At 54.5% G+C, this 12471-nt stretch overlaps 1 pseudogene; it reads right to left on the bottom strand.

Moving 5' to 3' along the window:
* Positions 1–1150: 1150 nt before the first annotated feature.
* On the bottom strand, positions 1151–12471 carry LOC147828744 (uncharacterized; annotated as a pseudogene).

The following is a 12471-nucleotide window of genomic DNA, read 5'->3' as shown; positions in this document are numbered from 1 at the left end:
TTCCCTGGTGACAAGGACCATCCCTGCCCACTCCACCGTCTACAGCTCAATAGGGTGTGGGCTAGGAGAAGCAGCAGTGCCCTGGAGACCTCCAGGGCTGCAGGGCTATGAGATGTGCTCCCTGCCATCCTGAAAAGGGATCTCTGTGGGCTTGCCCCAAGCTGGGCTGTGGGGGACTCCCAGCAGAAGCTGTGCTCATCGGTATTCGTTGCAATAATGAGAACAGCAGTAATGATCCTGAGCATGGCCTCTCAGGCAGGCCAGCAGCTGCCTTAAGGAATCACTTAGGGAGAGGAATAGTCTTAGACTGAAAACTCCCCAGGCTGTGGCCGCTGCAAAGTGACCATGGGGCAAACTCCACATCCCTAGGCGGTGACGGTGACCTCAGGTTGGCACCTCCACAAGGAGGCTGCTGACAAGTCACCAGCAAACAGAAGGACTTCCTGTCCTAGGCCCCAGGGGACCTGCCCTGGCCTGAGTCTCATTAGCAGGGGAGCTTGTGCCTTGGGATCCCCAAGGCCAGCTGACTTCCCTGCTCCCAGGAACAGCCCTCCTCTCCCTGACCCTGTGGACCTGCTTTCAAAAAACATCCTGTGTAGAGTTTGCCGGTGCAGTGGGAAACATCCTGCTTGCAGGAAGGAGCGCCCATCCCCAGTGCCAAGAAGGAAAGGTGATAAGGCGCCATTGAGGCCGTTACTGGGCACCTGTGGCCAGGGGTGGAGTCACACTGCTCTGACATGAGGAGGTATGGGGCAGTTACAGGGCAGGCACCTGCATCATAGCCGGGCTGCCCCATCCCCTTATCTGCTACCTCATGGGTTGTAGAACGAGGAGGCGTAGGGTTTGGTCCTTAGAGCAGAGGGAAGGCTGCAGAAACACAAAGAGCTCCCCAAGGCCCCCAGGGGAAAGCCAGGGAGAGGAGGTGGCACGAGCGGGGCAGGTTCAAGTTTGGTATCGGGAACCTGCCGGGAGCCGGGGACACTGCCCCACAAGGAGTGAGCTCGCCGTGTATTCCACACAGGCAGTGCTGCCACGAGGTTTGGGCAGGAACTCTGTGTCAGGTGCCCTGGTTTCATCCCCCAGGCCTGCATGACCGCTGGGGCTGTGGGGCCAGTGTAGTATAGGGTAAGGGTGGTGTGTGCAGGTCTAGGAGACAGCACCCGAGGGTGCCAGGCTGCGTGATGCATTAGACAGTGAGGGAGTTGGAGGGCAGCTACCTCCAAGCTTCGCTACACATGCACACACCAGCCTCCAGGTTTGTCAGGAGTTTGGCCTATCATGCCTTCCCTCCTTGCACTAGTGAATCCACTCTTCTGGAGCCACCTTGGCAGGGCATAGTGACAAGAGCCTCAACCCGGCTCCCAACTCAGAGGAGCGCACACTTGCATCGTAGAGGACCTAGCAAGCCCTCTTCTCTTCTAGCAAGCTTCTCTTGCAGAGAAGGGGTCTGTCTTCGTTACTCTCCTCATCACTGGGACAAAATTCCCAATACCCAAAAGTCAAGGGAAGAAAGGTTTATTTTGGTTCATAGTTTGTAGAGGTTTCAGTCCATAGTCAGCTGGCTTCAAGGCAGGGTGTTATGGCAGAGGAGCATCACAGAGGAGAAACAGTTCATGGCATGGTGGCAGGAAGCAGAGATGGAGGGAGGAGGGAGGGACATAGACCCTTCCGGGCCATGTCCCCAGTGACCCACCTCAGCCAAGCTTCACCTCCCCAAATCACATTTAGCCAAAAATTCATCAGTGGACTAATGCACCAATGAGTATCACACCCATGATCCAGTCACCTCCCAAAAGCCCCTTCTATGAGTGCATGAGGCTTTGAGAGAACATCATATAGAAACCATAACAGGGTGTCTGAGTGTTTTGGATCCCAGCAGGGCTGAATTGAGATGCAAACCTCCCTCCATTTTCAAGGGGGCTGAGCAGATTCCAAGGAGGGGAACATGGACCATGTCTAGGCACAGCGGCAGGGATCTACAGGCATCCTGGAGACTGAGCAGGGTGAAGATTGAAGATGATAAGGAAAGGGGGGACTGGAGCCCCTGAGAAGAGTCTGGATCCCCAAGATAAGGCAGCAGCAGCGGCACACAGATACAGGTTCTTGAAGCCCTTCCACCTGGGTGCACATGCCAGCCCTGGAGGAGAGAATCCCAAAGTGGCACCAAGTGAACAGTCTTCCTACACACACCACCACCCCCTGGAGCTCAGGCAGCCTGGTATGGGGCCCCCCAAACTGCAGAACCCATAGGAGTTGCAGTGTCCCTAGCCTTCCAAAGAAAGCAAGCAAGCATCAGAGTCCAGGCAGCGCTTCAAGATGCCAAGGTGGCAGCCGAAAATGGTGGGCAGAGGCCAGGCAAAGACATATGAGGGGCCCAGGATCTCCAGGTGTGGCAGGAGAGGAAGAGAACCAACTGCCTGAGGTGAGGTCCTGCATTAACTCAGAGGCCCCTGCAGTGTAAACATCACTGTGCCTCATCTGTTCCCAAAGGTTTGAAAGTGTAGGGACATCCAACTTGCATAGCAAATTTGCATAATAGCTACATAATTTTAGTAACGTGAAGGAAAGGGATTCTGTATAGAGGATAGAATTTCAAGGCACAATAGAGTCCCAAGGACTCCATCTTTTTCAAACTAGCCTAGCTCAATAGTGGCTTAATGTGGTAGATTAAAAATGGCTGCCAATGCTTGGCTACTCCTGCCATGGAGAAGCGACAGCTAACTGTCCTCCAGGGCATGGGCCCCCACAGAAGCTAAGAGGCTTTTCCTATCATAACCTCAGAAATCTGAAAACATCCCTTCTGCCACTTTTTATCACCCTCATTCTCCCAGAACACTGGCTGATGAACCTCCACCTGCAAGTTTTCCTCAGCTGTCGATTTGAGAGCACTAGCCCCAGGAAGTTCTGGAAGAGTCTCACTCATATTCTCACCCCTCAAAGACACAGCCCATGGGCCTCCCCAGAGTGGCTTTCCTCACCTCCTTACCACAAAAGGCTACTTCTAGAACCCTACCTTGGTAGGCAAACTTAACCTCTGTGGTACCTGGATATTCTGGCATTCATTTAGTCACATATATACATTTCAGATCAGTTCCAAACATACCTGTTGATTTTCAGAGTTGGTTCCTTGCATCCTACACTAGACTCTATGTCTTGGTCCTTTTACCACTAATAGTGACCATTTTAAAGTGAAGACATGAGGTTCTTTCCCTTCAGGCTTATATTTACCACAATGAGACGCAGAGCTGATTTATCCATCCATCTTTCCTTCTTTGTACCTATCCAGCCAGCCAGCCCTCTCTCCAGTAAATCATCTGCCTAGTTACTTATTCATCAGTCTGTCCATTCATCCGTCCATCCAACCGTCCATCCAGTCACCATCGATTCATCTATCTACCCACCTGCCCATCCATTCACCCATCCATCCACCCATCCATCCATCAATCTATCCATTCACTCTCTCATCCACCCATCCTTCTACCTAACCATCTGTCCACCCATTCACTCACCCAATTACCCATCCAACCATTCACGACCACCCCTCCACTCACCCATCTATCCACCCATCATCCATTCACCCATCCACCCATCCACCTATCTGTCCAAACAACCACCCAAACATCCAGTTTTTAAAGTCTCACCTTGGAGAGCTACAGGCACAAACCCTTCCCTCATGACACTCATCTCCAGGGTGGGAGATGTATTCATACATACAGAGAAAAATAGCTGCAAGCTGTCAGACAAGCATGAAGAAAATAGACCAGGGGGCAACCACTGTAGGGCTGACCTAGCCTGAGGAGGAGGGCCGGCCAGCTGCTTAGGGGGTCCTGGGGATCAGTGTGGCATCTGTAAAATCAAAGCTGTATCCTGCTTATCACAATGCTGACATGACCCTGAATTCTTCACTCCATGGTCCATAAGACCCAAAGTCAAACTGCAGCTCATGAGCAGCTTCCAGGATGTGAGATGATCAGTGTAGGCCCGGCCTCCTCCTCCAGGCAAGCAGCCATGCTGCTAGCCAGAGGTGGCCTCTGCAGACTCAAGGGACAGTCAGCAGCCAGGGCCACCAGGGCCTCCTTTGCCAACAGTTGCATCGTGGACTAAGCCGTCTGCATCTCAGGAAGACAGAGAAGGGGAAGGGGGAGGGCACAGAGGAGGAGGAGGAGGGGGAGAAGGAGGAGGAGCAAAGCCAATTCTCATTCCCCAGGGAGGCCAGAATGCTGATGCGTGCAGTCAACCCAAATCTGATCTCAGAAAGGAATGATTTTACAAAGACAAAACAAGGTCTGACCTATTTCCCACACTTTTGTGCTTTCTGCTTGAGGACCTCAGAGGCAGTGGGCATCAGAGGGTGAGGAACAGTTTGAGGTGGAGGCTGCCTCCCCTCTGCACCTTCTTCCAAGGTGACTGGTTGGATTCCAGGAGGGGCTGTCATCCCAGACAGTCCTTGAGGGCTTAGCTTGCTGGCTCCGCAGTGCCAACCAGGCCTGGGCAGAATAAGCAGACTCCCCAGGCCCCTGGCCAACCCCACACCTAGCAGCACTGCCTGGTCCCCTCCCCAACCCCACACAGCTGCCCCACCTCCATCAGAGTGGCTGTGGGAGTCCCCAGGTGCCACGTCAACCCCTCCAGTTCTCAGCAATGGATGAGTGCTGATGTCTGAGGAGACACAGTGCTCCTGGGGACCCTCCCCCGGGACACCACGGCCAGCACCTGATGAGGTGCTCTGTGGAGCTGAACCACCTGCTTCTGGGACAGCGGCGGGAGGGGACTCATGGCACTGGCCACATAGTGGAGCCATCCAGGGGCCACTGCAAATCCTCTCCTGCCTGCTGTTCCTGCCTTGTTTGCAGCACATGCTGTGGATCAGTGTCTCTCCGCACACTGTCCTGCTGCTCCATCCCTTCCATCTCCTGTGCTCCCAGCACAGGGGACCTGGTCACACTGTGGATTACTGAATGCAGACTGGGAAAAAATAGCATAAGGCCCAGCTCGGGGGGAAAGGGGATCCTGCAGGGTCATAATGCAATAACCAAGATCCACATGCCCACCCTGAATGTGTGGATTAAATAAATAATGCCCATGTCAGGGTTATTTTTCAAATGCATATACATGCCCTTGCAAATAACCAAATACAAATTGATTTTAAATCACTGCTGAATTCAAAGTAGCTTTTTGTCACTGTGAGTTTTCTTAGCCAGTGAATTCTAAAAACGAAAGCTCCAGCACATAAAGGCGGTCCAGCATTAAAATGCAGCTCGTGGACTTCAAAGGAAAGAGATCCATGACACCAGGGCAAATCCTTCCTTTTTGATGAAAAAAATGCCATTCAGAGAGGCTAAGAGCCTTGGCCAAGATCACTCACCTTGTGATGATGGCAGAGCCTGGACTACGCCAGGCTCTCCTCCTGAATCTTCCTTCCTCTCCTGCAGAACGGGACCATCGAGAGAATTCAATGAAGAATCTGGCACAGTAGTTATGCACAATGCTGGTACTCAGTGGCTGCTGAAAAGTGATGCTCATCGTCAGTATTGCTAGCGTCATTGCCACTGTGACCCATTGCCTCCTGTGGTCTCTGTCTGCACTGAAGCCATGCAGACCTCATGAACCCCCTGCACCCACACACACCGTGGAGTTGGGCAGCAATGTGGTCAGGAGCACTGTCCTCTTCCCCACTCCGCAGCCAGTCTGTAGGCAGACAGGGAAGCATGCGCCCCTCAGCACCAGCCTCCAGGTGAGCTCCTGCAGGGGCCGTACTTTCCTAGAGCAGCTCCTCCACCCCCAAGCACCTTGGCCCAGGCCTGCGTCTTGCATGGAGGAATAAGCAAGGTGGGTCAGAACCAGGGGCGAGTTTGCTTCCGCTGGGAGCACCGGTGCTTAGCAGAGTCATCAATCTGTGGGTGCACGGATGAGTGGTGAGAGGAAGAAAGGGTAGACTGGTGAAAAGGTAGAAGGGAGGGAGAGAAGAAGGAGATGAGGAGGAGAGAGAAAGGAGAGAAGAGGAAAGGAGGGGAGGGGAGGGGAGGGGAGATTGATGGGAAGAAGGAAAGAAGGAAGGGAGAGAGGGAGGGAATGGAGAGATCTGTGGAAGGATGGATATGCTATTTGCTCAGGACATTCCGTACAACCACGGGGCGAAAAGAGTTGAGCCAGAGGGTAAGGAACACAGGTTTAATACTTCCGGTGGATTCCAGGTGACATTTCAGAGGCCAACACCACCAAGAAGCTGGCTTGAGGCTGAGCGTCTCGGCCCAGCCCCCACAGTTCGGGCTGCCTTGAAGAAAAGGACTGGGGTCCGACTGAGGGAGTAGAGAGGACCCAGAAAACCTCTGCCCTGCCTCGGATGCAGCACACACCAGACAGCCTGGCAGCTTGGGGAAGGGGCTTCGGGCCCTGGCTCTGGGCGAAGTGGGCTCCCCCTCCCAGGGCCAGGCAGAGGCTCGCTGTGGGGCTGCTGTTCCAGCTGGGAGAGGAGCTGGTGGCTGCCTGTGGGCTGCCAGAGCCTGCATCTATTTATAGCCTGGGCTGCTGCTTTATTTGTTTTTTTGGCTCCTGCATGCAGAGAACCCACGTGCTTTGTTCAGCCAGGCTTCTCGGCCTTGAACACTGCTGCCGCCTCACACTCCCACCCTGGCAATGGTGACAGGAGCCTGTTGTGCACACACACACATGCATGCACGCACACACAGGGGGCCGCTGGGCCCACCTCTCCCCTCCCTGCCTGGAGCCCACCAAGCCCAGGACCAGGCCTCACCTCCTCTGCTATCACACAGCCCTGGCTTTGCACAAAACTTGTCTCCACAACATCCACGCACTCATCTAATTTTGCAAATCAAATACTTTTAATGACTAAAGCACCAGGTCCTGCAAAGGGAGCCCTGAGCAAGTGTTTAGGAAAAGGGGAAATTTTACCCCCCCCCCATGGGATTGAACCCAGCACCTTCACACTGAGCTACAGCCCCAGCCATTTTCATCACTTTGAAACACAGTCTCTCCAAATTGCCCAGGCTGGACTTAAACTTGTGATCCTCCTGCCTCAGCCTCCCAGAATGCTGGGATTGCAGCCAACTAGTGTCCTCTCACTGCAATTTGAAATCGTGTGTGTGTGTGTGTGTGTGTGTGTGTGTGTGTGTGTGTGAGAGAGAGAGAGAGAGAGAAATACTTTTTCCTAGGAAGACCCAAAAAATAACAAGACAAATGACTACCAAGCTCAGCCCCTCTGGCCAAGGCTTCTGCAAAACAAAGGAGACATCAAGAGCAGGGCACTGAGCTGCCGCCCGTGTCTGCAGGTGGCCTCCCCCCTGCCCGGGCAGTGAGTACCAGCCAGGCTGGGACTCTGGAGAGGGGAGAGAGGGGCTAACTAATTGGCAGCATGGCATGGTGCCGGCCCCCAGCCTCATGCAGCAGGCTCGGCTGTGGCCTGGCCACTGCCTGACTTTCTCCACATCCCTACCTCACTGCCCGCCCTGCAATGGGCTGGGTGTGCGCCTTGCTTGGCCCCAGGATCAGATCTCAGAGTGTGCACCCAAGTCCAAGGACTGCTACCCTATCCCTCCCAGAGCCATTGCTCTGCAGAAAGCACCTGAGGAACCCTTGCCAGCCCTCTAGCCCCGTTTAACCACAAGCCCAGAGAAGGGAGGCAACCTCTCCTAAGACACACAGGATGGCCATAGCAGAAGATCTTTGGCGTCCTGAGGCCCACCCTTCCAGCTTGGCCCCCAGGCTAATTACAGTGAAGGTAAAACATCAAAGGCTTTCTGCCCCTCCTGAGACCTCTGAGAGCCACGAACGAACACTGCAGAGCCACTTCCCGCTGTCTTTGCATTGTGGCTGAAAGGTGACCTCTCTGTCCACCTCACAGGAAGAGACTCAGCTGGCTTCCAGAGGAGACGTGAAACCGAGATGCAGACACAGGAACCTGCGGGAGACTCAGAGCAGCCATCCCCACCATCCATGACGAGGTCAGGAAGCACCCAGGGCCTTCAGCCCAGGCGCCTCTCACCCCGTTTTCTCAGGGCCTCGGGCACACCAGGCATGGAGCACAAGCAGGGAACTGCTCCCCACACCGGGGCCAGGTGCTCGATCACCACAGGGTCCCAAAAGATGCAAGTAGAGCTGAGAGGGGCCTTTCCCTGGCCCTTCTGCAGTTCTAAGCCCTGGCAGAATGCTCAGAGGGTGTGAGCCAGCACCTGTTTTGGAGGGAGGGATATCGGGGACCCAGGCACAGCAGGAGTGCCCGGAAGCTGGTCCTGTCCCTTACTTCCTCTCCTACTGCTTCAGTGCAAAACACAAGGCATCAGTCAGCATCCCTGGGCCATGCCAGCTGCCTGCTGCACCTGTCCAGGGACCACCTGCTACTTGGGAGTGCAGGGAAGCAGGGCTGCCTCCCTGGAAGAAGAGGACTGACCGAGCTGTGAAGGAGGGATGCCGTCCCACCTGCCATGCTCAGCATGGCAGCCACCTGCAGATATTGCTCCAGTGGGCTCCAGGAATTTAGGGAACTTCTGTGAGGTCCAGAGCAACGCAGGATATAGCAGGGAGAAGGTGGAAAAGGCCATCCTTCCCATGGAGGCTTCCTGGCTCTTGCTGATTTGGGGCCACCTGGAGCCTTTCTGAGGCGGCAGGAGCAGGGGTCAAAGAGAGGCCATCATGAGCAGGCAGCTTTTGGGCAGCAGCAAGCTGGGCAAGGCACTGAGTGCATTGACCTTTGGCAGCAGTGTGGATCACCCCAGAGACCTTGGGGCCCGGATCCCTGGCTGTGGGAGGAGGGCTGACTAAGCACGGCCCGTCTGCAGTCACATGCACAGACACCCCACACACCATCCAAATGGCCCGGGCCTCTGCTAAGAGGAGACAGAGGCAGCCGCCCTATCTGGGAGCCGCCTTGGCCAGGAGCCTTCAGAGGACCAGCAAACCATGTCCCAGACACTGGGTGGACTTTGTTTAAGTCTGGAAAGAAAAATAACTCTGCAAAGAACTGTAGCAGGCTGCCAGTGGCAGGGCACGGGAACCACAGAGCCCACCACAGCCCACAGCCTGCCCTGAGGACCCAGGAAGCCCAGCAGCCTGGCCTCAGCTGACCAGAGAGCCTCCAGGAGCCTTCCAGCCCCAGCCCGGCCCAGCTGTCCCCTGGGGGTCTGACTCCTCACAGCTGCTGACACTTCCTCCAGGGAGCAGAGCATTCAGACTTGGAGCCGCTGGCTGTGTGCTTTGGATCCTGCTGCTCACAGGCCTAGGGATAAAGCAGGGTGGATCTGGCCCCCACAGCCCCAGAGGCCTTTGTGAAAGGGGCCAGGGACAGACACCAGTATCGCACGAGGCACAAGAAGAGGGGAACGAAAACAACGGTTCAAACCCAGAAATCCCCTCCCGCCTCCGCCCCACCATCCGACCTCAGGCCCAGAGGAGCGCCAGAGAACTCTCTCCCCAGACCTCCACCCAGGCTGCCAGAATGCATCTGGGAGCCCAGTCTTCACCACCAAGGCCTCGCCATTCTCCAAAAAATAATCACAATGGATAAACATTACATTCAAATTGCAGAGCATCTGGGCAATGGAATATTATTCAGAGATAAAAAGAAAGGAGCTATCAAAGCCAAGAGAAAATTTAAATGCATATTGCTCAGTGAAAGAAGCCAGTCTGAAGACTACGTCCTGTCTAATCCCAACTACAGGGCATCCTGGAAAAAGGCAAAGATGGGGAGGCATCAGAAGTTCAGTGGTGAGCCAGGCGTGCAATCCTAGCACTCTGAGTGTCTGAGGCAGGAAGGTGGAAAGTTCAAGCCCAGCCTGGGCAACTTTGTGACTCAGAGATATCCTGTATCAAAATAGAAAAAAAAATTGTGAAGGCCAGGGGTGGAGCTCAATGTGAATACACTGGATTTAATCTCCAGGACCATAAAGAAAAAATGAAAATCAGTGATTTCAGGGGCTGGCAAGGGGCTGGTGAGACGATTCTGTATGGCATTGTAATGAGGGTGGACACATGACATTACGCATTTGTCAAAACCGAGAGAATGTAGAACACAGAGTGAACTCCAGAGTAAACAATGGACTCCAGTTAATATATGAAAATTGCTTCTGTGGAAACATATGTACCACACTAATGCAAGATATTGATAATAGAAGAAACTGTGTGTGTGTGTGTTTGGGAGGAGGGAATATGAGAATTCTCTATACTTTCTGCTTAATTTTTCTGTAGGCCTAAAACTGCTCTAAAAAGTAAAGTCTATTAATTAGTCATCATAATAATTAAAAATGGACACAACACATACGTAATTATGTCTCTACTGTTTTTTGTGTATTCTGATGACAACGGGCTGTCTAGCTAATTTCTAGAGATCGCAAACTATTTATCTGCAGAAGTGCTTTTCTTATGTAAATCATCCACCCAGACCGCACTCCCACTGTCCCATTTATGGGGCGACCCTCACCCCAACCCCAACCACCCCCAGGCCAGGGCTAGAGGCCTTGGGAAGCCCTTCCATGCAGACCCGCCCTCCCTGAGCCTGCCCACCCTGCCTCTGCCACTCCTTCTTCCCCACGGAAGCCACCGTGGAGGTTCCCCACTGGCCTCCCCTTGCCCCACCCTGCGGGACCCTGGTGCTACTGCGTGGCCCTGCATGGTGTGGCCCCCGCCCACTCTAGGCACCTCCAAGTAACATTCTCATTGGCAGCATTAGTCCCTTGGTCTGTTGGCGTCATCAAACCTGCATAGTAAATCAGATCTACATTTTAAACTGCGGCCAAGCAGGGCCAGCACAGAGTGAGGTACTGGACACCTTGTCTCCCCAGAACCCCAGTGTTGAAGGTGACCTCAGTTGATTTTCAGGGAGCATCAATAGCTCCTAAATAGCAGTAGAATCATAATGAGACCTGTCTCCTGCCTAGGTGGGTAAACTGAGGCTGGGGGGCAGAACACCTCCACACTGGTGAAAGGCCCAGCTTGCACTTGGCTCTGTACAGAATGCCACTGAAGCAGGACACAGCTGTGGCCCCACACCCTGCCGTCCTGGTAGGTGGAAAAAGTCCAGCCACCCACGGCTGCCCATTTTCATTTGTGCTGCCAGAGACCCAGCCCCAGGGCTAGCACTTCCAGCCTGCCCCTGAGGGTCCTGTCCTCCCACCCAGGCCCAAGTGTGGGAGGGCCTGAGCCCAGCAGGTAAGACGTGGCCTGGAAGGTGGGAGAGTGGCCAGGGCACAATGCTGCCTGCCCCCTGCCCCCGCTGGAGGGACAAAGCCAAGTGGGTATTCTCAGCTGAGCTCTCACAGGAGTGGGGAGAGGGCCACCGCCAAAGGCTGATGGAGCTGACCCAGATGGATCAAAGAGGACCAGCATTAGGTAACGTGAGACGCTCGGTGGGAGCGGCCCGAACCCCATGCCCAGTTGCATGTGTGGTGTGTGCAGTGTGTGCATGTGTGGGGTGTGATCTGTGTATGTGGTGTGGTGGTGGGATGGGGCCCTCCCTCTGGGTTGCTCTGAGCAGACCCCAGGGAGGTTATCAAGAGTCTCTAGGACTGGCAGCAGGAGAAATACATGAAAGGCCACTGCAGTGGACAGCAAGATTGGCAGGAAGTGTTTTTCAGGAGGGCAGAGCTGGGGAAAGGCCGAGGAGTGTTGAAGAAGTGTAACCAACCCCGTGTCTCTCGGAAGACCCGCTCTTCAGGGCTCTCTGGTCAGTCACTGTGCTGAGGCCCCAAGGGCCACCAAGGGACACTCACTGTCTCACTGCTTCCGGGGACCATCGGAAGCGGTGGTGCTGGCCTGGGTGTAGCGGCTTTTCCTCTCTCCGAGGACGCAAGTCCCAGGTCCCCCGCTGAGCCCCGAAACCTCTATCCACTTAACTCAGCTCGCACTGCTGGGAGTGTGGGGAGGTTGGTGTCCGTGGGACGTGGCAGGGACTTGCAGAGGGATGAACTTTGTGCAGAGCCAGTGTGCCAGGCAGAGGGGTGAGGTGGATTTCAGTGATGACACTGGATGGGGTCCTCCTCTGCCGTCTGCAGCTGACCCCTGTACCCCTAAGGGCAGAGAGCTAGGACCTGGTTTCCTGAGCCCTGCTCCAGCCTTTTCCAACTGGGGGTGGATGGATCTGTCTCTTCAAGATTCAAACAAACGTGTCCACTGTACAGCAGCTTCTGATCCCAGAGCAAGAAGTCTGCCAAATGAAGCAGCATGAAGAGCCCCAGTAGAAATGAAAATGCAGATTCCCAGGCCTGGCCTGCTTCCAGCTTGCCTTCCTCCCCGTTTCCTGTGGTCTTCCCAGTCCCACGGTCCTCCCTGTCACCACTGATAATGGTAACAGCAGTGACAGTCCCTAACCTTCAAAGAAGGCACTGCACACACCAGCACATTTAAATCCCCCAATGACTCCACTTTCCAGATGAGGAAACTGAGGCTTGGCGAAGATAACAAATGACCCACGGTCTGAATAAGCAAGTGGTTGGGGTTCTCGATCACCCCTTGGACGATCAT

Source organism: Heterocephalus glaber, unplaced genomic scaffold (genome assembly GCF_053883595.1).
Source record: "Heterocephalus glaber isolate CG9 unplaced genomic scaffold, H.glaber_assembly_v1.0 deba00000937, whole genome shotgun sequence".
NCBI classification, from domain to species: Eukaryota; Metazoa; Chordata; class Mammalia; order Rodentia; family Bathyergidae; genus Heterocephalus; species Heterocephalus glaber.
The sequence above is the reverse complement of the archived record's forward strand: the minus strand, read 5'-3'. Positions and strand labels throughout refer to the sequence as shown.